Source organism: Amblyomma maculatum, chromosome 11 (genome assembly GCF_055883805.1).
Source record: "Amblyomma maculatum isolate TAMU_Amacu chromosome 11, ASM5588380v1, whole genome shotgun sequence".
Lineage (NCBI taxonomy): Eukaryota > Metazoa > Arthropoda > Arachnida > Ixodida > Ixodidae > Amblyomma > Amblyomma maculatum.
Window position 1 is genome coordinate 69,845,513 of NC_139354.1, and position 26,928 is coordinate 69,872,440.

At 47.4% G+C, this 26,928-nt stretch overlaps 1 long non-coding RNA gene across 1 annotated transcript in view; it reads left to right on the plus strand.

Moving 5' to 3' along the window:
- The first annotated feature begins 2,215 nt into the window (after window positions 1–2,215).
- Window positions 2,216–26,928, plus strand: part of LOC146174113 (uncharacterized) — a 100,739-nt gene continuing 76,026 nt past the window's right edge. Inside the window, exon 1 of the long non-coding RNA XR_014702381.1 lies at window positions 2,216–2,291. This is a non-coding gene — a long non-coding RNA (uncharacterized LOC146174113). The remainder of the gene's footprint in view (window positions 2,292–26,928) is intronic.

Below are 26,928 nucleotides of genomic sequence, written 5' to 3' on the forward strand. Positions count from 1 at the left end.
ATGTTATGTAGGTTGGGCTGTTAAGCATGTACTGCTTTGTTCTCCGGAGAGGTCTTACTTTTTCTGCCTACTCGTGAATGATCAACTTCAGGCACTGTTTGTCTTGATAATTCATATTTAAAACATAAAATAAACACGAAATGTTGTTTTGATTGGCTTTGCAATAACATACAGTACGACCCAGCACTTCATATAGAGCGCTTGTGGACAACTTTAATTCTCATTGTGTGCATTCACTTGGCTGATCAACACCCTAAAATCAGTATTTTAGGATTTTCAGAGACAAGCATATCAATTGGTTACTCATTGACCAGCGGCAGCATTGTTATGCGACATCTAAATTTACATAAAAACATTTATAAATATAAGTTTTATTGTATGAAGGATATAAAGAGGCCAACGTACCCCTTCCACCACGTCCGCCAACAGTAACGATAATGAAACAGCCATTGTCTGAGTCAGCATACAACATCTTGAACTTAATCATTCTGCCATCTAGAAAAAAAAAAACGTCAAGACAGACTGTTGAGTTCATAATTGATAATCATGGCAAAGAACATTCAAGTGCGTTTAATAATTGCCCATCAGGATATAGAATTTTAAAAATTTTTTCACATCCCGCAAATCCGAAGAGTTCATTTAGGCCATCACTAGGCAGATCATTCCTGAAACACTGAAGGTGGTCTCAAGCAAATTAAAAAGGAAGCTTTATGTTTTCCTCTTCTGTAAAGATGGATGCATAGGACGCCACTATGCAGCAAACGCAATTAGAAATGCTGTAGTGGGGGATGTTAAAATAGTTAATGTTGTCAGTGGTCATACTCACTATTTTGTAATGTGCTAATGTGTGTTGGTATTACCACTTACCAGTTTCCCGAGTGAGCGTTAGATAGTGCAAGGTGACTGTTATAAGCATGCCATATGAATATATGTTTTAACCTGCGCATATAAAGCAGATAATTTATGAATGTATTCCGAAGCATTTTTAACCTGAATGACAACTTTTTAGTACCCTTGAAACAGCTACATATTGTGAAAGCAAACTCCATATTCTGAATACGACTGATAGGGAATGTGGGCTTTAGCAAGAGTCCTCTTGCAGGGAGGGGGGGGGGGGAGCATGCAACCACTGGTCTGTATGGTAAACACAATGCATGACATCGTCTTTGGAACTGACAAGTCCTTGGAACTCGAATAAGTATCTTGCCAAAACTCTGCACCAGTCCGTTTAAAACACATGTATTGCCATTGAATAACTCCCACTATTACGTCTATCCCCTATGCCAATCATCTCTAAATATTCGTTAATGACTGCGACATTGCAATAAGCGTGAAAAGCACAGTCAGCGACAAAAGGTACCGACGGGTACCTCTAGCGGTACAAAAGGTACCGCTAGCGTGTTGTCCCATCAGTACCTTTTGTCGCTGTCCTTTTTGTTTTCCACGCTAGTTGCAATGTCGCAGTCACATACGAATGAACACCAACCAGCCCAAGTGTCTTCCATGATCGTACTCTATTATACCAGGGACATTTTTCTCACTAACAACCCATACATGGTAACTAATTATAGCTAGGAGGTTCCATGATCGCTCCTTAAAACATATGCTTAGCTTCGAATCCACTCAATTCAAATGGTTTATTATTCGTTTGACTGTTTATATGTTGTTGCTATGCTAAAAAAATGTATTTAAGCCCAGGTGACCACTTTTACTCAGGTTTTGCTGCGTGGCTCGTGAAGCATCGTTTTCACTAAAAAATTGTTCACAACCGCACAATAACTTGGGCATGATGGACCAAGTATACGTCTGGGAATAAATGAAAACGACTACGTGTCTTATTTCTGAATTGTGCACTGCTCTATAGCAGTGCGACAACTAAATGCGCACTAGATTCAGTTTATTATTTCAATACTAAAATGCTGTTGTTAACACTCAATGAACTTTAATAAGTGGATTGACAGTAAGATCTCCACATCTGAGCTCTCACAGAAATTTGATGGAATATATAGTTATGGGTGGTTTTATGCTTCCGCTTAATAAGATATAGAGAAGCCAGAGGCCCCCTGAGAGGAGCTATATTCATTAAAAAAAAGAAAATATATTTGTATTTTAATTTTTGCATTCAGGACTGCTTAGGCTCCCGCATGAAGAATTCTATTTCAATATTTTATGTCTGTGTGCAGTGAATATTACCTTTGGCATACTATTAGGTTAGGACTCCCAGCAAGCGTCACAAGCAAGCATCCTGTTTTTTTATGTTCCTCACAATGGCAGTGAAGAACGGTAGATAGGTAAGACACAGATATGTTTCGTCACACTACGGCTGTGTTTTCTCTGACCTGCGCTTATGACTTACAGCTATGGCTATACAAGCCAAGTATGAGACAGTGCAATAATATCTACTACCGAGGATGCATGAGAGATTGTCGGCGATATTCATTGTAGAAAACTGTGGAATTGTGTGATTTTTAGGATCATGGATGTGGCCTATGTTAAGACTGAATATTGCACAGCGAGTACCCGCATTATATAAAAGTTATGAATTCTCATGGTGTTAGCCCGAAGCTGGAGTCTCCAAATGGTCGCTTGTCCTTCCTAAAACAAATTTGAACTGCTAGAGATTGGTGAAGATGGCACCACCGCTGAACTTGGTGATGCGAATTTCGGCATGCCGAAGGCGCAAGGTGAAGCATTGAGGAAGGCGCATCATTTTCTGTAGACTGTCAAAGTTTGTATGGGGCAGCTAAACCACTAGATGACATTCAACTGGATAGACGGCTTGCAGCTTGTGATATCAGATTTCCCCGTGAAACACGCCTTGCTGACTTTGTCGTCCCGTAAACATGCATTACTAAGAAGGACTCGCTTGCTTATATATCTGCTGCACATGGGCGTCACAAGAGTATACTAGGTGCCTCCCGATGAGCTACTAAATTTGTGGCACTCCCGTTCTCCCTGATATAGCTATTCGTCATCATAAGTCGAAAAGCAACTGTTTTTCTCTATATTAAAATAGCTTTTAACGTATTCACGTTGCGTATACGTTAGCAGACATCTTTGGTATATAGCTGCTCGCCATTTATTCTATTTGCTGGCATGTCAGGCTGTCGGAGTTCTGTGGCCCATAGGTAGTCAATAGGACATCGCTGACATCTGCCACAGTCGCATTTTGCGGCGTGTAGGCGTTGTGTGTAGTTGTTGCGCAATGCGCCCGCTCGAAAAAGATAATGCTGTCTTTCTTCTATAGATGTTTGCACACTAGCTCTCATTGCTAAGCTACGCACTGATGATGCCGCATTGTTTGGAGAACTCTGCATCTAAATGCGTGATTTAAATCTATCGCGAATTCTCGCAGCCGGAGCCTTGAGTAGAATCCGAGTGGGCACTTCGCTGACCCAAGCAGTAGAATTCTTCTGGGCATCGAAGACAGCTGATATGCCCTATTGACCTACTCCGGACGCAGAGACGCAGGAAGCTCATTCATTATTATTTTGCACTTACCATCAGGAAGTGTGCAAACTACAAATGGGCAGGAGCGCTAATGTATCAGCAAAATCATACGACAAAAAATCATTCCACATGAGTCCACAGCTCTGGCTCAGTGGCGTTTATAGATGTCACATATTCGGATCTTTCGCTTTAGGTCATTAATTCGGCAATGTATATTTTTGGAAAAAGAGACTATTTACTTATAGTTAACCTTTATTAACAGCCCCTTAAATAGCCTTTATGATAAAATCGTAAGAATTCACATTATGAACCACTTAGGCACTTCTGTAAGGTGCATACTCCCTTTCAGAAACAACTGACGTCAGGAAGCAGTGGAATCATAAGGCAAAAGGACTAAACCTCCAATATTTTTACAAATCGTTTACCCTTTTTCCTTTTGCCTTATGATTCCACTGCTTCTTGACGTCAGTTGTAATGCAGCCAATGCCACCGTTTCAGGCAAACCTATAATCTGGCAAGTATGCGTCACGAGGATACGAGCAATATATGCAGTAGGCGTTTCACGCGTCAAGCGAGTACAAAAGGTAAAAGGACCTACCCTACATTCGGCATCGCATTTTGAGAGCAATCCTTGCAGCAGAACCTGAAGTCATAATGAAATTGTTGCGATCTCTTCAATTCCCCCGATAATAACTCCGAAGAGCCCCGACGGGGTGGCGCATTACTTACCGCGCTCGACTACTGTCTGTACCCAAGGGTGCAGGATTGAATCCGCGCCTCGGCGACCGCTGTGCAATAAAAACGCAAAGCCACTGATTCTTGACGTCAGTTGTAATGCAGCCAATGCCACCGTTTCAGGCAAACCTATAATCTGGTGCCTGTGTGCTGCGCGACGTCGGTGCACAATAAAGAACCCTAGGTAGTCGATATTTCCAGAGTCCACCACTCCGGCCTCTGTCATTGCCTGAATCGCTTTGAGACGTTAAAGCCCACAAACCAAACCACTAATTCAAAAGACAAAAATCAAGACAAGACAGCAATTTTGTAGTTTAAATGGCTAGCAACGACAACCCATTCGCAGCAATACCCGATAAATATTTCAATGTCGCTCATTGAAGCATTAAACAACCGGTTTTAGACGCAGTTACGTAGGCAAAATAAATCCTACGTTGTATGTTTTGCACCAAGAAAAATATTTTACAACTTGTTCCCTCCAACGCACAGTGACTGTGACGCCAAATATGCAGCCGGGCACAGCTGCGCACTGCTTCCTTTGCGAAACACCGGTGGCTGTCAGGGATACTCGAAGTTGTGACCCGCAGGTTTTTAGGCCTTGCCTGGAGACTGTGACTTGTTTAAACAAGGGAAAGAACTGTGCTTTGGTCTAACGTGTTCATGTAACTGCTTGTCTCTTTGTGAGCTTCTGTCCTTGCAACTTCTTTTCATGTCTGGCATGAAAATCATTACTCGCCATCTCTTGGGGGTCTGGTCAATGTATATATTTCGGCCCATCTACAGGTGGGATGTCTGAAGCCATTAACTTTAGCAATATCGCGTTAGCACCGCAAGAAGCAAAACCTCATTTTTTACAGAACAAGGCTTTCGCAATCTCAGAACATTGTATTCACCTCAACATAACCTGAGCGTAGGCTACGTGGTCATAGTCATATGGCGCTGCAGATGCACAAAGGACCAGCTGGAAAATGGGTAAGTGCTATCTGACCAGACCCCTCGAAAAATACTATTCTGTCAGAAGGTGCTCCTTGTAGGGATGTTATTTATATTCGCAGGTTGGAATGCGAAAACCTTTTTCTGCTCACGTGCACCGTGTACAGACACTGCGATCGGAAAGTGGGGAAAAAATGTACACCGCACTACCACTTAAAAAATAAACTGCCGCCTACACCAGGAATCGAACCACTATCCACCTGATCAGCCACAAACGCGCGCCGCCCACTACACAACACCAGGATCGCTAGGATCAGAACGAAATTCTTGCCTTGCGAGCATGCGTTACCATGGCAACGTAGGGTGCGCCACGGTTTCGCCCAGCCGCGGAGAGCTCTGGGGTACACTGTATCTGATCGATGTGTACTCCGCCGTTGGACAGCAGGAAAAGAGGCACCATAGATGGGCACACCGCAGCGCTGAGGTGAGAAGGAAGTAATGACAACCCCGCGCGTGCACAGGCGGCCGGGCCAGCAGTGCTCAATCAAGGGACGTCGGGTGATGAAAGCGCGGTATTCGGTCAAAGTCATTCGGCCCGTGTAACTATAAGCGGCGCATTCTCTGCATCATATCTAGCCATGGATTCTGATACTGATGCTGGACCGAGTACGTGCACTGTTCTACGGAAGTGCAGTGCCAATTCTGACGACCCTCTTATTGTTACAGAAGACAAAAAAACAAAATGACATTTGAAACCAGCATTATATCTGGTTTGGTTTGGTAGGTGTGGTTCAACGTCCCAAAGCGACTCAGGCTATGAGAGACGCCGTAGAGGAGGACTTCGAAAATTTCGACCACCTGGGGTTATTTAACGTGCGCTGACATCGCACAGCACACGGGCGCCTTGCTTTTCGCCTCCATCGAAAAGCGGCCGCCGAGGCCGGGATTCGATCCCGCGTCTTTGAGAACAGTAGTCGAGCGCCGTAACCACTGCGCCACCCCGGCGGATCAGCATTATATCTCATATCCAATTAGCTATTGCGCGAACTTCCGTTCGTCTTATTTGAATGTAATTATGTCTCAAAAAACAGTTATGTAAAAAACTACTACAGTAGAACTATCCCCAAAGCCTTTCGCATTAGCTGTTCAGGGGTCTTAAGTGGCCCCTATTGTTTTTGTTCACTCGTTAAGATAAATACTTATAAAAGCAGTAAGCGGTAGTCAACAAAATGATGGAATCCTTACCATTGATGTGCAAAAAGTGGGTGTGGTGTTTTTAATACCTGCACAAAACCTTGAGCAGACCAGATAGGATAGGATAGGATAGGATAGGAAATACGTTACTTTCTCTAGGAGGGTCTTGTGCTAGTAGCGGAAGAGTTCCCTCTTCCGTCTTCTCACAGGGTCGGTGCCCCTATTCCAGGGCTCCGCTGAGCTTCGCTGCTCGCTGGGCGTGCTGGAATAAATCTAGTTGGCAATCGAAATCGCCGCTGGAGAGCCGGCTCTCCCACTGTTCCGCACTCGGTTCTTTACGAAAGCTGTCGTTATTTTTACATTGCCACGTGATGTGGTATAGCGAAGGTTTGCTACCACACCATGGGCAGGTGTCACGATATTGTGACGGGTAAATTTTGCTCAGGGTATGCAGGTTAGGGAATGTTCCTGTCTGCAGTCTTCGCCAGTACACGGCCTCTTGTTTTAGATCCCGATGAGGCGGCGGATAGCGGGTCCGTACCCCCTTATAGTAGTTAAGAACGTCGGAGTACTTAGGGCCGACTCGCTCGGGTAGATCGTCCGATTGGGAGAAAGCTCGGCTCGTGTACCCTCGATCTACCTGATCGGCGCGTTCGTTCCCCGCTATGTCGGTGTGTCCTGGCACCCAGTAGATGTTGTGTTTGACTTTTGATGGGGTCGTGCTATGGAGGAGCCTGAGGGCGGCGCGACCTATGCGGCCGTTCATGTAGTTACGGCACGCTTCTCTAGAATCTGTAAGAATGGTAAGGGACGTGTTGCATCGATACCCGGCTACCACCGCAAGAGCAACGGCCAGCTCCTCCCCTTCGGTTACCGTGCATTCCCTGACTGAGGCGCTAGCTAGTTCTTTTAGGTTGGAATCAATAGCTACCGCCACTGCGCTATTATGTGAGCTTCCTGTGTACGGAGCCGCGTCCGTGTATACCGTGGTGGATCTTGTAGCTAAATTTAGTTGTACATACTTCGCCCGGGCTGTTCAACGGGCCACATGCAAGTTGGGGTCCATGTTCCGGGGAAGTGAGCTAACCTTTAGCGTCTGGCGAATTGCGTCCGGTATGCTCGCAGTACGATTCTCGATTTCCGCAGTTGCACCTAGCCCCAGTGGCCTAAGAAGCGAGCGCCCCGTAGGAGTCTGCTGGAGCCTGGCTATCTGCGTGACCAGTTGGGCTTCTTTGATCTCTTCGAAGGTGTTGTGAACGCCAAGAGCTAGCAGTTTTGCGTTAGAGGTGTTCATTGGTAGGTGCAGGGCTGTCTTGTAAGCTTTGCGGATGATAATATCTGCACTTTCCACTTCTCCTTTGTTGAGGTTGAAATACGGGAGGGCGTAGCCTACGCGACTGAGTACCAGGCTATGAACCAGGCGCAGGGTATCCCCCTCTCGCATACCGCTCCGCTTCTGCGACACACGCGTGATCATCCTGGCGACCTGAGTGGTCGATTGCTTGAGAAGGCCGAGCGTATGGCTGCATCGCTGATTGTTCTGAAGCCACATTCCTAAGACTCGTATCTTGTCTCGTTCGGGAAGTAGCTGTCCTTCGAGGGAGACATTGAGGGTCCCCTCTTTGTGCTTCCCTTTGTGAACTCGCAAGAGTTCGGATTTTTCTGTGGAGCAGGCGAGACCTCGTGCATGGACATATTCTTCTACGCAGGTAGCCGCTGCTTGCAGCCGTTCTTCTTTCTGGCCGAGCGATCCGGAGGTAACCCAAACCGTGAAGTCGTCAGCGTACATGGCGTGCTGTATGCCTTCGATCTTCTCAAGTTGTCTAGCGAGTCCGATCATAGCCACATTGAAAAGTAGTGGCGAGATGACGGACCCTTGAGGTGTGCCTTTGTTGGGGGTCAAGAATTTATCGCTGCGAAGGTCTCCGAGCCCAACCGTTGCAGTTCGGTTGGAGAGAAAGGCCTTCACGTAGCTGTGAATCTTCTCGCCACAGTGGAGGTTGTCTAGTCCTTCCATTACAGCCGCGTGGCTACCGTTGTCAAGGGCCCCTTTAATATCAAGGGCCATGACCGCGTTCTCGCCAGCGCTCGGGACATTGGTGAGGACTTCCTCTTTGAGTTGTATGAGGACGTCCTGCGTAGAGAGGTGAGCTCGGAAGCCGAACATGCTGTGGGGGTACAGGTCTTCATCCTCCATGTAATTTTGGAGCCTCCGAGTAACGACACGCTCGTAGAGCTTGCCTAGGCAGGAGGTGAGTGAGATAGGTCGGAGGTTTTCGATCTGGAGTTTCTTACCCGGTTTTGGGATCATTACGACCTCTGCATTCTTCCACTCTTCAGGAACCGTTCCTGCGGCCCAGTCCCCGTTGAGGAAGGTTGTCAATTGGTCGACTGCCCCGTCGCTGAGGTTGCGTATGAGTGCATTATGGATCTTGTCTGCACCCGCCGCCGTGTTGCGCGTGCATACCTTTATGGCAGCGAACACTTCTTCCCTGTTGATCGGTCTGTCCAGGTGGGTGTTCGGTGTTCCCAAGTATGGTTTCGGGTATGCTGCAGGCAAGGTCGTGCCGTAGCATTTCTCTTTTACTTTATCTAACAGTTCCTTCTCCGTACCCTCGAAGGCGTGGATGAGTCTGCGGATAGCTTTCCCGCTTTCGGCCCTGGTTTGGATAGGGTCGAGAAGGGTCTTGAGTATACGCCACGTTTTGGCCGTGCTGAGGGTGCCGTCCAGCGAGCTACTAAACTGCTGCCAGCTCTGCCTGGCCAGTTTGGCTGCGTACTCCTCCGCTATCTTGGTGACTTCTACAATCTTCAGCTTGAGTTTCCTGTTAAAGCGCTGCTTCTTCCAGCGCTTGGTGAGCCCTCGGCGTGCCTCCCATAGCCTGAGGAGCCGAGGGTCCACCTCTGGTGTTTGCTCGGTGCGATCCACTTCCTGAGTGTACTGCTTCTGGATGTCTTTGAGTTGTTCACACCAATCATCTATGGAAGTAATTTCCCCTTCCAGGTCCGTGCATGCCTTGCGGAAGGCCGGCCAGTTGGTGATCTTGGCCGTACCGAGCTTGCGCTTGATGTTGGTGGCTGTTATCGTGATCTTCAAGATATAATGGTCACTGCCTAGATTCTCCAGCAGATTCTCCCACGTTGCATGTTTCGCCCTCCTGGCAAAAGTTAAGTTCGGACACGTGTTCTGGCAGACAGAATTGCCAAGGCGCGTGGGTTGAGTTTCGTATGTTAAGAGGGTACATTGGATCGCTTGCGCCGCATCCTCGACCTCTATACCTTTCTGATTATTTGTGGGGTATCCCCACTGCTGTCCGCGAGCGTTAAAGTCACCTACAATTAGCAGCGTGTTGCTTTTAGCAAGTTTGCTGGCCCCTAGAAAGAGTTTATGAAAATTCGCGTCCCGCTGGCGAGGCGGGCTATAGAGGTTTACGAGAAAGACACTCTTTTCCTTGTGCTTCTTTTTAGGAATAATTTCCGTCACTAAGTGCTATATTTCGTGTTGGGAATCGGGTCATGGGCTATGGTTACCAACTTTTTGCTCACCAGGGTTGCCGTGCGTCCTTTATCGTAGCACGTATATCCCCTGAGTGTCGGTGTCGTGTTAGTTTCCTGTAAAGCTATTATATCGGGTGTGGAGTCTTGCGTGAGTAGAAACTGCATTAGGAATCCCTGTTTTTGGCGGTACCCCCTGCAGTTCCATTGCCAGATTTCTAGTGGTGTTTGTTTAGCCATGGCTTTGGGCGTTGTTCGGATTGGAGCCTTCAGTGACGAAACGACGCTCTTGTATGAGCCTATCTCGGGCCTCGTTTGTTATTCGTCGCGTATTTTGGCTTTTGACGTGGTCCTGCCACGCAACTTTTTGCTCTATTAACGTGACCTTCTGTTCTAATAGGTTGGTTTTGACATACATAGCATCTAATCTTGCATGAGTTTGGCGAAACTCTTCTTTGATGCGAACCGTGAAATTCTCCACGTGCTGCATGAAAGCTCTTAATTCCTCGGGGCTCACGTCTAAGGCGGACGGGGGTCGTTGCACTTCTGCCGGCGGGATCGGGGGCCACGGTACCTGCCCTGTTCTTTGAGCCTGCATCTATTTAATGAGGTCATTGACTTTTTTACGGAGATATGCATTCTCCTCTCTTAGAGCTTTAACCTCTTCCGAGTTACGCGTAATATTTTTTTGATCCGAGTGCGTAAACAGTGAGTTTAGTGGGCCCGCCCCCCCAGCTCACCTTAACGCCGCCCTTCTTCTGTTGTTGCTTCTGCGACTGCTGCTGTTGCTGCTCCAGCTTGGCCGTTGACCGGTTTAGCGGCGGGAAAGAGTCCTCCCTGGATCGGCTCTGGCTGCGATCTTGCACTATGCTACGGTCTTGGCTCGAGGAGCGGCCATGGTCCCGCTCCGAGCTCAGCCACCTGGTTCGGCGCTCTTGACTCAGGTTCCGGTTCCGCTGCTGCTGCTGCAATTGTTGCAATTGCTGCTGGGGCTCGCACTGCAGCTGCTGCAGTTGTTGTTGCTGCTGCTGCTGCCGCTGCCAGTGTTGTTGCCTGGACTGCCGGACGCCGGTCGTGCTGCCCCGGAGCTCGTCAGTAGTTTTGAGGCGTCGACGGCACTCTCTGGTGACGTGGTCGCCTTGGCACACTATGCATTTCGCCTTGCACTGGTGCCCTTCTGGTGGGTCGTGTGTGCCGCACGTCCTGCAGAGCTTGGTGTTCTGCGTTGGACAGACGTCCGAACGGTGGCCTTGCTTTCCGCATACGTAGCAGATCTGCCTCGTAGGACGATAAGGGTAGGTCTTGAATTCTCCAGAACGGTAAATGACCCACTACGGGATATACGGGCCGTCGAAAGTGATGAGCGCCGTTTCCGACCTGCCCAGCATTCTCGCTTCGCGAATCTCCACTCCTTGGGATCGAAGCCGGAGCCTAGATTTCAGTAGGGCCGGTGATTGCCCCGGCATAACGCCGTGGATGACGGCACGCTTGAGGTCATCCGGTAGGACTGAATAGGTGTTGGTTTCATAGGTTTGGTCATTTATAGTGAGCTTTTCGATCTTCCTGAGCACGTCGGCGATGTCCAGGTCGGGCGTGCTCGCAATAATGATGTTCGAACCAAGACGACGAAGCCGATGTGAGCGGAATCGCTTCGCTTCGGCTCCAATTTAGATAAGCTTCTGACCGGATACCATTGCCCCATTCCGCATATGTTGGTGCATTCTGCAAGATCTCCCTGAGCAGGATCTGTGGAGGCAAGTCTGTTGTCCGTGAGTGCCTTCTTTGGCCGCCCGTGGATAGTGAACTGCCAAGCGGACATCGCGGAGCTAACCCTAGCTCCGGGTTATGAGCCTTACGCCGCTTAGTCATGACCACGATGCCCAAGAGTGTGATTAAGGGGAGCACGGAGGTCGGCGCCAGCCACACTGTCGCGTCCGGCGTCATGCCATGCTTCTTCGCAAGCAGCTATCGGAAGCCACTGACGAGGAAGGGCAGTCCACGCAGATGAATAAGGGCCCATCCACTCACGGTCGCGGCGGTAGTGATGAGGCGGAAGGTGGGCGAGGCCAGACATCGTCCACCGTCGCCAGCGGAAGGCCGTCGGACAATTATGTGGAACACCTGGAAATAAAACTCGACGTAGGCGGAGAACAACATCAAATCAAGAAGGCTGCAGGCGTCGATGATTTCTTGATCCCTGACGGGGGGTTCTTCACCGGTGCCGAAGAGGCAAATACCAACCAGACAGAGGACTTACACGACTGTCCATCGACGTCCTCGGACTCCGAAGGATCGGTTAGACCCAGGAGTGGACCTAATCAGACATCGGCTCAAGGTCTGGCGAATATTCAAGAGACGAACGAATTTCCTGCCGCGTCGCCGGTCAATATGAGCCCCGGACTAGGAGAGGCAGTGAACGAAGCCATGGAGACCTCACCACCGCAGCGGGACTGCGAGGCCGATATCTACCCACTGCAAGACGAAAATGCGGAGCGCTGGACGCTTGTTTCTTCCAAACGGCGCCCAAAAATGAAAGGGTCGAAGTTCGCTGTGTCGCATAGCGACGTCATTTTGCAGCCATGCGAGCCCCGGAAAGAAACAAGGAACAAGATAGCGCCGAAAGCCGCAGCTGGCAGAGCAGTGGCGCACGCGAATGGTGTGACGCGCTCTATATCAAAACATCTGGCGGGAGCGCAGCGGCAAATAAGGCCACGTCCGCCGCCGCTGCCGAAGGATGATATCAAGATCATCTACCGCCCCAAGGAAGGTATAAAAATCAGCGAAATCCGTGTCGACCAGCAACGCAAGCCCTCGTCGCGGCCAGCGGAGGAAAGATCAAGGAACAAGACTTCATCATGAGACTCCGGCCCGGTTCGAGCAGACCAGATGTTTTTCTATGCCTAATTTGCTCTAAAGCATATCATACAGTGATAAAAATTAGGTTCTAGGCGGCGAACTTCTTTAGCGAGGTATGTATTTTGTAACTCCTGTTGATACCTTGGAGACTTCTTGCTAGACAAGGTTCAAAAATAGTTTTTGAAGTGTGGACACGAAACGCTTGAAGGCAACCTTGAATGGGCTTCTTTGGCACACAGAAATCTTATGTCTCATTGCAGCATGCATTCTCAGATTTAACAGCTTCATATTTTTGGTTGAATTCCGCAATCTGAAAGCAATTAATGCTTTGCTCTTGTCACTAGCTTCTTCTGCCTGGGCGATTGTTTAATGTCAAGGCAAATATTACACCAGCCAGACAATCCCCGTATTACAGATAAATGAACACCACCGGACACGGAGTGCAGCATGTGCGAAACATTTAAAAGATGCCCAAGAATTCGCCTCCTACTATAAGGAACATTCTACGGATATGAGGTAATCGTATTAGCTACCGCGTTATCTTCACCTAAAGCCTCAGCATTGAGGAAGCAAAAAATCCAACTTTATTTTGCGGAAAATAGGAACCGTGACTGGTAGTAGTTTGCGGCCCCGAATATAGGTCCACGTCTAATTACATACAAAATGTGGCCTAGACAGTGTATAACCTAAACCGAATTTTGTATCTTGCCTCTAACAGGGGAGTTGGGTGAAAAGTCTTATATCTCCCAGGGACACACGAATTACAGAGCCTAGTGCAAACGTTCGTATGTTCAGTTACGGTCGTAGCGGGATGGGTCACGTAAAAAATGTACTTGGCGGGAGAGGTTGTACAGCGCAGAAGTCCAAAAAAGCGACTTGCTGAATTGGATGTCGGTTGGTTGCTTCAAGCAGTGTTGGTCGCACGCTTGTGTGCACCCGTGCCTGGCAGAACGCTCTTCCCGCGGATTTTTACTGCACGGTACCGTTCCTGCTGCGGCGAGACCGACTCGCGGCAGAATTTATATGATCGAAAGAAATTCACCGGCATAACGCTCTTAAGGCTGAAGCGCTCGCGAGCAAGCGTGCCTGACCGCAGAAAAAAAATGGCGTAGAGAATGATATCTCGTTTCTTCGTTTCTTAGCTGTTCTGGTGTGAAACGTAAAATGAGAAGATGCGAAAGAATGTCGCAGACACCGCTAAATTAAATGGTCAAACGTTTACTCTTGTTTCTTCGCTAACATTGCAAGTTTTATTACCTGCTTTATCTATGCAAAAAAAAAAAAAAACCAGTTTGCAGGCACAGGTTGTGTTATCATGCACACAGTTGGTATCTAATAAATGATACAGACATTCAGTCCGCGCATTCTCTAGCAACAAAGCAATGCGGGAATATAGAGTGAATGCATGCCTTCTAATATAGCTTGTGGTTGGTATTTGACGCATCTAATCACATATTGATATGCTGTACATCACCAAAATACATAACTAAACATTTACGCTAGCTTTTTTGGAAGAATCATTGTCTTCGAAACGCACTTACACCTGTCTAGTAGGTATTAAGGGGGCAATTTCAAACAACGCAACCACAGCGGCTTTCGCCAACTGTAATAGCCAGTACAATCAGTAGAGAAGGTGGTTCATGGAGTCAGCAGGAATGAGATGGACAGCGTACAAAAGACACGGAGAACAATCTCGACTGTGGCCGATAAGCCAACAAGTAGATAATTCACGCCGCTAGCCTAGCCAGGCGACTGACGCAGACGCTGGTTACAATTCAAAACGGACGGAGCCTGAAACGGTTGCTGCGGTTGCCGCAAGGGCGCAACCACGCAGGGGAGCTGGCGACGTCATCGGTGCGAGGGGAAAATTCAAGTTGTTCTAAATTGCCTGGAGGTTAAATCGACTGGGCCACATTAGTAGGAGGGATTTGTCTGCAGTTGTAAATCATTAAAGGGAAAAGGGGTTGACTCTGCAGATAGAGTATAGGCATATTCACGTTAGTAGTTCGCCATGCAGCGGTTTCAATTCAGCAAATCATTTCCTATAGCAAATGCAGTCTTAAATACGACAATATAATTTTATAATAGTACAATATAATAGCAAGAATATTGTTAAGGTTTATTTACAGAGTGATTCTGCACCTTAGCCTTGTGCGCTAACCAACAGATGGTGAGCTTTTTCTGCCCCGACCTCTATTCTGGAGAGCCTGTTTTTCACACTTTCTTTTCCTCTTCTGTGCGCATGCCTGAAATTTCCCCCTTCGCAGACGAAGCCTCTGGGCTGTCAGTCAGAGCCCCGAAAGTGGCAGCGCTTCATTCTTGCGACATGAACTACTTGTGTTTTCCGAGTGGGGTGGCCATGGGAACATTGGCGAGACACGACGTAATTCAACTCATTGATGCGTGTGAGCACAATGAATGGGCCTGTGTAGTGCGACAACAGCTTCTGGGACAAACCACGCTTGCGGACGGGTGTCCAGACCCACACGAAGTCGCCAGGAAGATAGGAGACATCCTGATGCCGACAATCGTAGCGCTGCTTAGAGCGGTCCTGCGAGGCCAGAGTGCGTAATCGGGCGACCCGGCGAGCCTCTTCAGCGCGGTAGAGGGTGCTCGAAACAGGCGGCTCGGTGTCGAGAAAACGGCAAAATGGTATCGAGAGAACGCCGAGGCGGACGGGCGTAGAGGAGGAAAAATGCACTATAAGCAGTTGTCGCATGCTTCGAGGTGTTATAGGCGTAAGTAATGAATGGAGGCACGTCATCCCAGCTCTTGTGCTGCGAGTCAACATACATCGCACACATGTTCGTGAGTGTCCGGTTCGTACGTTCAACGGGGCCATTTGTGTGGGGATGGTATGGCGTAGAGTGACGCAACTGGCAAGAACAGTTAGCGCAGAAGCTGTTCCATAATATCTGCCGTAAACTGGCGGCCTCGGTCACTGATAATGACACGAGGAGGCCCATGACGAAGGACGACAGTGTGAAGAAAGAATAGGACGTCAGCTGCGGTGGCGGAAGGGATGACGGCAGTTTCACAGTAACGCGTGAGATGATCAACGCACACGATGACCCAGCGATTGCCTTTGGACTAGCGGGGAAACGGGCCTATGAGGTCAACACCCACTTGCTCATATGGTGTGGTCGGTGGTGTCACCGGATGTAAGTGGCACGGCGAAGTCCTGGGGAGCTTGAACCGCTGGCACTGCAAGCAGTTCCCGTAACGCTGAGTCGTTCGACGCATATTTGTCCAGTATAATCGTTCTTTATGCGGGTAAGAGTCCTGGCAAACCCCAAGTGCCCAGCTGTAACGTCATCGTACATAGCAGGCAGAACAGAGGAGTAGAGGCTAGCCGGAACGACTAGCAGAAAGCGCGCACCGCCAGTGGAGTAATTTTTTCGAAACAGCAAACCATCGCGAACGCAGAACGGGTTCGCAGATGCCGGATCACGAGCTTTTTCAAAAAGTGATACCAAGTCTTGATCTTTTCTTTGCTCTCGCTGGAAAGTGGCAAGATCTGGAAATTGTACGGAAACGGCGGCAAGATAGTCGTCAACGTTGTCATCGCAGAGGGTAGTTGCGAGAGGGAGCCGCGAGAGGCAGTCAGCGTCAGCGTGTTGGCGGCCACTTTTGTACGACATTGTAAAGTTGGACTCCTGAAGGCGTAATGCCCAGCGGGCCAAACGACCGCAGGGGTCACGCAGATTCACCAGTCAGCAAAGCGATTGATGATCGATGATGACTGTAAAGGCACGTCCAAAAGGTACGATCGAAACCACTTTACGCCAAAAACGACGGCAAGGCACTCTTGCTCCGTCACTGTATTGTTGCGTTCAGACATGCTAATGGCGCGACTTGCGTCAGCGACAACGTGTTGGTTTCCGTCATGCCGTTATATGAGCACAGCACCCACGCTGATGCCACTTGCTTCAGTGTGGAGTTCAGTGGGAGCTGTCGGGCTGAAATGACGCAGTATGGGCAGCAAGGTAAGAAGAAACTTGAGCTGGCGAAACGCAGAATCACATTCAGGAGTCCATTTGAAAGGAATAGCTTTCTGCAAGAAGCATGTGAGCGGGTAGGCTACATCAGCAAACTTAGGGATGAAGCGTTGAAAGTAAGAGCAAAGTCGCAGGAAGCTCCTGAGTTCTTTCACACACTGGCTCTTTGATGCAGCTGACAGCTTCAATTTTATGTGGCTCGGGCCTAGCACTCTCTTTGTCAAACAAATGCCCAAGCGCAACGATCTGGCGTTCACCGAAGCGGCACCTCTTAGCGTTCAGCACGAAACCCGCTTTCTCCATGCAGTTAAGGACCACAGCTAAACGGCTATTATGCTCGGCGAAGGTCCTCCCGAAAATCACTCCGTCATCTAGGTAACACATGGAAATTTGCAACTTCAGTCCATGCAAAAGAGGGTCCATAAATCTTTCAAAGGTAGCTGGAGCGTTGCATAGGCCGAAAGGCATCAAGTTAAATTCACATAAGACATCTGGAGTCACGAATACCGTCTTCTCTTTGTATTTCGGATGCATTGGTATCTGCCAGTATCCAGACCGTAAATAAACAGATGAAAAGTAGGAAGCTGAATGGAGGCAGTCAATGGCATCATCAACACGCGGAAGCGGGTAAATATCCTTCTTTGTGACAGTATTAAGGCGGCGATAGTCGACACAAAATCGCCATGTGCCATCTTTATTTTTCACGAGAATCACAAAGGCGGCCCATGGGATAGGTGATTCCTGAATAATTCCTCTTTGCATCATATCACGGACCTGCTCGTCAATTATCGTACGTTCTGAAGGTGAGACACGGTATGGTGTCTGTCTAATCGGGTGTGCAGATCCAGTGTCGATCATGTGATAGGTGTGGGAAGGCGGTGTCGGTGGTGGCTGATCTTGAGCAAAATCGAAGACGTCCGCATGTTTCATAAGAACCTCCATCAATATTCGGCGGTCATTGGTGGGTAGCGATTCGTTTATCATGGACAGAAACTGGGAATCAGCATGATCGGGACGTCTAGTTGAACGAGCAATGCCGTCACTGAACGCGGGGATGTGCATAGAAAGGCATTCATCAAAGTCGGCGTGTTTCAAACCACGCGGCAATACGGCAGGTTCATTGGTATGGTTGACAGTCCAAAGCGTGGCACGGCCCTCGTTCACTCGAACAATGCTGCGGGGCACCAACACACTCTTTTTGGCACCGGAAAGGAAAGCGGGTTCCACCGGAGCGTCGAAGGTATTGGGAACCGCACCCGAAGACACAACTGGGACGAAGATGGCGGACATCGCCGGAACGACGGTATCCTCGAAGACAGAAACACTTGGACCGCCCGCGGCGATTCTTCTATGAGGGCCGATCGAAGGCTGGGGCTTATTGATATCTCGCCACTGTTGAAGTCGAGAGTTGCGCCACACTGCTGTAAAAAGTCAACTCCTAGAATAACGTCGTGCGTAGAGCGAGGAAGCACCGTAAATTCAGTTCTAAACCCGTGTCCAGCCATCGCTACATTCACATAACAAATACCAAGCGGAACCAATAATTCTCCCCCTACACCTCGAAATATGACAGTTCTATCCCAACCAAACATAACTTTTTGGCCAAGCCGGTTCATAAAATGTAACTTCATCACGAAAACTGCAGCTCCCGTATCCACTAAGGCCATAACACAAACACTATCCACTAACACTTCCAAGCGGTTCTGTAACGTAACGACCGGTATTGGAATTGGCAATATTGATGACCTTGCGGCCTCACCTCCATCGGCCGCACACGCTAGTTTCCCGGTGGCGGAGAAGAACGGCGGGGAGAGGGCGAACGTCGGGAGAGGCGGGCAGGAGGAGTCAGGCTGCGTTCAGAAGCTGGTGAGTCGTTGAGTGGTGGTGCGTAGCGGTAGGAGCCCGAAGGAGGGGGATAGGTTGGGTCCCGGACTTCTGGATTCAAGGTAGAACGACGATTTTACCACTGGCGCTGGTAGCGTGGTGCCGGGTTCCGGCGGCGGCAGAATCTGGATATGTGGCCAAGCATACCACAGCGGTAACAGACTGGTGGTTCACGAGCACGGTTCAAATAATAGTCCTCGAAAACAAGGATCGAAGCGTTCAACAAAGTCCAGCCGCTGGGGTCGCTGCGGTGGAGGTGGCGCACTGTAGTGGGAACGAGCTAGGGGAGCAGGGCCGCATGAGTCGTTTCGGTGGTTACGCACGGGAGGAGGAGCGGTGGAATCCCAAGAAGAGGCCCACAAGATCCATCCCAATTTGTTGAAAGGACATGGTAGGGGGCGGTATCGGGTTCAGTAAACCAGCTGGTCTGATCGGCGGCGTCTTGCGTAGATGGCACTCAGGTCATGGTTTCGGATGATGGGCAATTTCGGCCAGCAGTCGCGGCCTGTAGTACTTCTGGATTCGATTCAATGTGCGCGTAAACCCGAAATGCCCTACTGTTGGCTAGTCGTACAACGCATGAGGAATTTCCTGCCGGAGCCTTTTAGGCACAAGAAGCTGCGCTGTCTTGTTGGGAGCGAAGTTGTTTACCAAAACGTCATTGCTTAAGGCGATCGACAACTGGCTCTCAAACTTAGCAGGAGATTAAGCGGTCTTGCCTTCCAAGTAATCGGCTAGGTCTTTCAGCTGAGGATGTGATCTCTGCTGTTGTGCGAAACTGCTTGCCCTTAGTAGTCCCAGAAAGGCGTCGTCGTCCTCGTCCTTCGAAGGAGCGTCGACGGGAGCACTTGATTAGCAGTCTGCGTCGAAATTCTTATAGACTTCAGCCACGTCAAAGTCTTGAAGACGTAGGCTTCATCGGGCAAGGCGGCCTGAGGGGTCTTTCGAGTTAGCCAGCCAACAGAGCGCGTGGTATTCCCTTACCACCTTGAATGGTCGACCGTATGCGTATTGACGGAACTTAGAAGTGGCCCAGATGATCGCGAGGCACCCTTCCTTGATCGTCGAGTAATTGAATTCGGCTTTCATGAGGGGCCTGCTAGCGTAGATGATTACTTTCTTTTGTCCGGCACTCTTATGTACGAGAACGGCTCCTAGGCCCACACTGGTCTCGTCGGTATGAATTTCGGTCTCGGCGTTTTCATGAGAGGGGTCAAGGACAGCAGTAGACCGTAGGCGGCACTTCAATTCTCCGAAGGATTCTCCTTGCGGTGCTTCCCATTTCAAAGGTACGTCAGCCTTTGTAAGCTGCATCAACGGCTCGGCGGTGCGCGAAACGTTTCTAACAAATCGTCGATAGTAGACGAACAGCCCAAGGAATCTGCTTTCAGCTTTCTTATCGTTAGGCGGTGGAAATTGCTTGATAGGAGCTGTTCTCTCCAGGGCTGGGCGAACACCATCCTTGCTAATAATGCGGCATAGGAATCGCAGTTTCTCGTAGGCGAAGTATCATTTCCATGGTTTTAACATTAGTACCGATTACTTTATGGCATCAAGCACTGTCTGCAGCCGTTTTAGGTAGTCTTCAAAGTTTGACGAGAAGACAACGACGTCGTGCAAGCATAAAAAAATTTGCCACTTCAAGTCAGTCAGGCCTGTGTCCATTACTCGTTGAAACGTGGCTAGTGCGGAGCAGAGGCCAAATGGCATCACCCTAAACTCAAGCAGACCATCCGGTGTAATGAATGCGGTCTTCTCGCGATCTCTCTCGTCGACCTCAATTTATCAATAACTGCTCTTCAGGTCCATCAATGAGAGCTGCCTTGCATTGCAGAGCCGGTCCAGTGTGTCATCGATGCGAGGGAGAAGGTTAACATTCTTCTTCGCTATGCTGCTTAGGCGGTGGTAATTGACGCAGAGAACTGTCTCATCTTTCTTCCCCGAAACAACTGGAGCCACAAATGCGCTCTTCGACGGCTAGATCACGTCATCACGAAGTATTTCCTCAACTTGATCGCGTATTCCCCGCGCTCGGGCGGCGTTCATGATACGTAATCTGACGTAGTTGTCGAGCATGTTCCTCCGTAATGTCGCGGTGCTTTGCAAACGAAGTTTGCCGCACCCTCTACGCTGAAGAAAAATACTTGCTTTAGCTTTCTAGAAGAGTGCGAATACGATCTTGTCGATCTCGGGGTAAAGCTGCATTGATGTCGAATTTGGGCTGCTTTGTTCGGTTTGGTGCATCGGCTTCTGGTTGGCTGGGGAAGACGAAGATATCTCGGATGCCCGTTATTTTGTCTAGGAATATTCAGGTGCCGGCATTCTTCGGTGAAGTTCATGGCCAGCACTTGAGCTTGTCCATGACGGAAATGGGCGACACCTCGTGTGATTCCCAGTCCATGCTGTAATAGCTACTGGGTGCTGCTTTTGACGATTCGGTGGTTTATGTGTCAGCGTTGCCCACGCAGGCGACGACGCTTAATCAGGGCGGCATGGTGGCCTTCGTCGAGGCAGTTTAGAGCTATTTAGTGCATTGCTGTCGTCGTGGAAGGTATGGCGTTGTCTGTCTAGAGTTTCATGTGTTTTGAACGGTCGATGATCGCCCGATGTTCGTTCAAAAATTAAATGCCCATGATCACGTTGCGCAAGCATTGCTGTAGGACGACGAAGCTGGTAGGGTCGGTTCATCCTTTTACACTAATCCGTGCGTTTAATCGCCTCGACGCCCTAATAAGGCTACTGCCAGCGGTACAGATTAGCCGGCCATCCAAAGTGGTCGTCATCTTGAGCTGTGCGGCGATCGCTCTACTGGTGACAGTATAGTCCGCTACGATGTCCACTAAAGCGGTAACCATGCGGCGGTCGACAGCACCTTCTAGGTCACTCTTTCGAGTCCGCGTATTTCATGTTGGCTTCGGTGTTCGATTTCTGCTTCGTCTCGTTATGAGGTCATCGCCGGGGCATACCGTCGTCACCTCGCTGTTCGGTGATGTCATTTTGGCGTCTACTCGCGTCGTTGTGGATATTGACGTATTGCGCAGCGGCACTGTCACTTTTTAGCCTCGCCACATTTATCACATTTATACGAGACCTTGAGTTGTCCACTTTAATAATGAGGGAGACCCTCGTTTACAGATACAAGCGAAGACTGCCTCGATACGGTTGCTGGAGTAGGTATACTTTGTAGAATGAGAATATATTGAAAACGTACTTTTATGACAATTAAAAACGTCTTCAATATAGGCTAACACAAAATTATCACAAAAAGCATAGTATTGAATGCGCTGTTGGCTGCGTGTTCTATGATGCTTGCGCTCGTGAACTGTTGTATGTGTTTCTTCCTGTGTCCTAAATTATTGCGCATTTTTCTTATATTCTATGCAGAACCAACTAGCCGGTCAACATTCTCTTCTCTTCTATGATCTGTTTCCGCCGAGGACTAGCAGCAAAATGGGCCTCATTATATATAAATCAAATTTTTAATGTTAGTGTGTCGATCCTAAACCTGGATTTCCATTTTTTCACTGCTGTTAAACACAGCAATGTTTAGAGTGCTAACACTGCTAAAGAAAGGTAATATTTCCTGCTCTTCCAGATACTTTACTTCAACTTTAGCTCTTCATATTTCTTTGAGCCGGTAGTTATCATACAGTAGATAAGAAGAAGCACTTAAGTCTCGAACAATTTTTTGTTTGTCTCAAAAATTTAGTGTTTTCTTGGTTTCCGAAGAACTTATTTCATTATTACATAGACATCTCTGTAAAAACACGTACTCACTTTCTGATGTCCGAAAAGATATGGCGTTATGATGCCGGCGGGAACCCATTGGTGTAACAGTCATGCTGGTAGTAAGTTGAGTAACGAATGCCTTTCTGCGGCAAAAACAGTCAAAGGAAGTATATATCAAATAATTGACAGCAATAATGAAACTAAAGAACAACAAAACATGAATTACTTGGTACTCACAAAGGAGCCATCGTAGATCCAGTGGCGGAGTACACGATGTATCTGAAGTGGGCCCTACGAACACGCTGTAACTTCATCATCGCCTGGCACATGGACATCGGCATCGAGGTTATACCCTTTGACTGCATCGTCACAAAGATCATCTCACTAATGGATGTAAACTGAAAATTCAAGTTCAAAAGAGTGCTTGTCATTTGCTATTTTTTTAATTCCAGACTTTTCATTTAGAGAGAAATAAGTACTGTCATGTCCGCATGTATTTTTCAGGTTGTATTTGGCAAGTTTGATATAATTGCCGGATTATGCCGCTGACTTGGAAAAATGTTTAAAGCAGTAAATATTTGTGATTCGATCCCAAGAAAATTAGGCGTATGGAGCTACCAGCCGTCTATAACTAACCTTCCTGTCTCAAAATATATAAACCAAAAAAAGCAATTATTTAAATGAGTCCAGCTAAAAGTACTTAAAGCCGAGTTAAGCATTACCCAGCACTGGGAGTAACATGAGTGATATTTTATATAAATATTTGAAACAACTATGAATGCGATGAAGGACAACACTGGAGCAACGTCTTCTATGCGAGTCTGCATTGAGAATGATGACTGCCGAGATAAGCGCATGTGACCATTAGGAGTTTCCCTTTTTTATTCGGTGTGTTTTCTTTCCAACGCATCGTGAGGCAGTCGTGCCTAGTTGGATAACTACTTGTCGGCCGGCTTGCATTTAGTCTTTCTTAGTCCATCTCTTCCGTTCCTAGATCGACGTGTGGGCCCGGCCAGCCTGAGAGATGCAAAGGAATCGCGTGAAATGAAAAAAAGAGAAAAAGAAAGAATGGAGTTCCCTTGTTCATGTAAATGTTTGTTACCAGCTGTAAAGCATACCTCGCCCCGCAACAAAAACTTCAGGTTTAGGTTCTTTCAAGTTCTAGTAAAATCCTCGGTGCAAAGCTTTTTTTTTCTAACAACTCTTGCATACAATAAATAAAAAACTGAATTTTGCCATCACATGTAGGTCAAGTATGTGCCCTGTATGATTTCAAGTTATGATAGCCATGCTCGCAGCGATGGAATTTGCGTGTAGTTACTACGGTTCGAACTCTCAAATTATCCAAGCAGAAAGAAAAAATATGCCGGCTACAACCGCATTTATTCTACTAAAGGAATTAGCAGCAACACGTCGAATTAAATGGGACTTATCGAACAATTGAGAAGCAATGAAATACCACGAAAACTGTAAGAAGTTTGGGTAACTGGAAGGCTCAAATAAAAGTTTTTCTGATTATGGTAACGGAGTGTCCATATCAGTTTCATTAAACACGAAGGCCACCATGTGGCCTACAAACTTGCATGAAGAGAATTTATCTGAGGCATTATTGGTAGTATCACCGGCTTCGCAGGGATGGCGCATAAATATTTAGCACGAATATATAAAAGAAAAAAAAAACATTACGGAATGCGTTGCATGGTTACACCAAATGCAATATTGGTTTGCAATCACTACAACTTTCACTTCCAGTTCAATGCCTTGCTTTGAAGGTTGAGAAGTCCTCAAAAGAAACTATACAAACTCTTTGGAAGAGTTTTTCAGTAGCAGCAAATTACAACATTTTCTGGCCACTCAACACAACTGTAGTAGGCAATGAGATAACAATGGGTTCTGCATTCATTGCATAAGTTGAACATTCAACTCTGTGTTTTAATTCTATACCGTATATGGGATTGAACCAACCTTGACTTCCTAAAGGTGGCATTTGAGTGTCAACTCACGGGCACTGCGAAGGATGCTGAGTTCTCAAAGTGGGGAGGTTATGTCTAAGCAAAGCGCAGCGAGCTAACGAGCGAAGATTCTACGTGTAATTTTTCATAGAGCTTCGATATATTTTAACGGTAAGTGTAGAAACGTAGAGTGGATGATAAAGGGGGTCACTTGCTAGGAAAATACTTGCAGAAAGTCATTTAAGGCTATACAGATCAGATACTGTTAGATATAAACTGAAGGAATTATTTTCAGCATCCGACAAAAAGGTTTACAGTTTAGGATTATGGAGCCTAATGCAGGAATGCGACTCTCGGTTTCAGATGCAGCGCAGTGAAGTGCTCAAGACAATTCGACCAAAGTGTGCATGTTTATAGGCACTGACATCGCACACATGACGGGAGCCTTGTTTTCTGCCTTCATTGCAAATCAGACGCCAACGGCATGATTCGATACCTCCTTCTTGGGTACAGGAGTCCTGAGCCCTAACCACTGCGCCACTGCGGCAACAATAGGAAACGTATGCGGCAACAAATACTTATTGTGCAAATCACATATTGACAAATTTCAACACTAACACTTTGGTTTCAAGCAAACAGAATTTTTTTGACGTAATTACTTTAGCCCCGTCGGTGTGGCGCAGTGCATATGGCACTCCACTGCTGTTCCAATAGACGTGGGATCTAAACGCGGCCTTGGCGGCAGCTTTTCAGTGGAGGCGAAAAGCAAGGCACCTGTGCGCTGTACGATGTCAGTGCATGTGAAAGAACCCCAGGTGGTTCACATTTCCGGCATCTCTCATAGCCCGAGTTACTTTGGGACATTAAACCCCACAAACCACAATTACATTTATTCAGCTTTTGCAGCACCGGTACACACGTGTCCTAGTTTCGAATTAGGACCGAAGTTGGTATGAAGTACAAACGATGTTCACTGAGCCTAAATGATATCAAACATCTTTTGTTTGCTATGAATAAAGCAATGAAGATTGGGAAGGACAATTTTTGTCGTTTTAAATTGGCAAAAATTGAGCATTTTGTGCATTGACAAACGCGATTTATGTTCGGTCATATACTCGACTGGCTGGGATATATTTGACATCTTTGATTGCCTATGTGTGCGCCCCGCTATTTTACAGCCTTAACTGTATAGATTAAAATGACTGTTAAAATTTACAATCAAAATTATTTTCACTACTTCACAGTTTTAAAGAAAAGCGTGCGTCTTAATGTGTCTGTAAGAAAGTAATAAGAAAATTTTAATTATTTACAACTATTTTTCAAAAGCTCTTACCCTTCAGATTTTATCTCCTTGGCCATTGATGCCGTTTACAAAATTGGCTTTACCCCGTGATTGACCCCGTAACCATTGAGGTCCTTTTTATATCGGCGAAATTTTGTTTAAGCACACTGCATATATGCCAGCGCGTGCACATTCTTCTATATTAATTAGGGATAAAGCATTAATTGTATTGAATATACATGTCGGTACACACCCATACGCATATATCAAGAAAATGCTCATGGCTCAAAAAGAGCGCCTAAAAGCAACGATAATAAGCTAGCCAAACATTCATTGTGTATCCAGCTCGCCTGATGTAGCCATGATTAATATTCATCAGGCAATTAGCTTCACTTTTTGAGCGTATAAACATATGTCAAGCAAAACAAGATATTCTTCGGTTGGTGGCTGTCAGCATGTCCTCCAAATGAGAAAAACATATCATGGTGTATTAATAAATCAAAACTCAGTTGTGAGCAATCATCCACATGCTGATTGCCGCCGCGATATTTCTTTAAATATTTTACAGCAGCTTCAGGACTAATAATAACGTCTCGGTAATTATAAATATTGGAGTGGTTTAGCAGGATTAAACCTACCGAGTGAGTGAAAGCTTCATTACAAAAGGTTAGATGTAATAAAACTCTTTATCTACACATGGTCAAATTTATCTACACATGGTCAATCTTCATGGTCAATTTGACCATGAAGATTGGGAATCTGCTAAGAAGACAGAAGAAAGGAGGAAAACGAGAAGCAAGAAGGTTTGAAAGATGATAAGAAGAAGAGCGAAGAAGGGAAGGAAGACTAGGTGCATGTCATGGCTTGCGCCCTTCACGGGGTGTAATTATGTTGTCTCGACAGTAGGGTCCTTACAGTCACTTCCGGAAGTTAGGAGTAAAATTAATCACCTAATGCAACCTAAAAAGAAAGACACTGAAGGCAAAGTTTAAAGCGTGGACTGCATCGGTGAATTTTCCGGGCGACTCGCTGGTGTCGACGTCTGCGGAGCATTTTTTTCCCTGCTGGAGAGGACATCTTCACCAAAACATCGTTTTCTCTATGAATATAAAAAACGCTGACGCCACGCAACCACCGGAAGAGGGCTGCGTTAGAGGACCAATGAGAGCGGCAGCTGCGGTTACATGATTCTGGCCGGAGAGAAGCCGTTCGAAGGAGTTCCACACCCGTATCCGTCGGCATTGACAGGGGTCATATTTCAAGTGTGGCGGCGTCTTGGGTCGTTGGGATCTCAAGTCGTCAAATCAGGTCAGTGGGGTCATATGGCCATCGCCTCTCTCAATCTGTCTTGTGGTCGTGTGAGTGGCATTTTGGGTTAGTCTTCTTCGTCGTGTCTTGTGCTCGGGGGGAGGGGGGGACG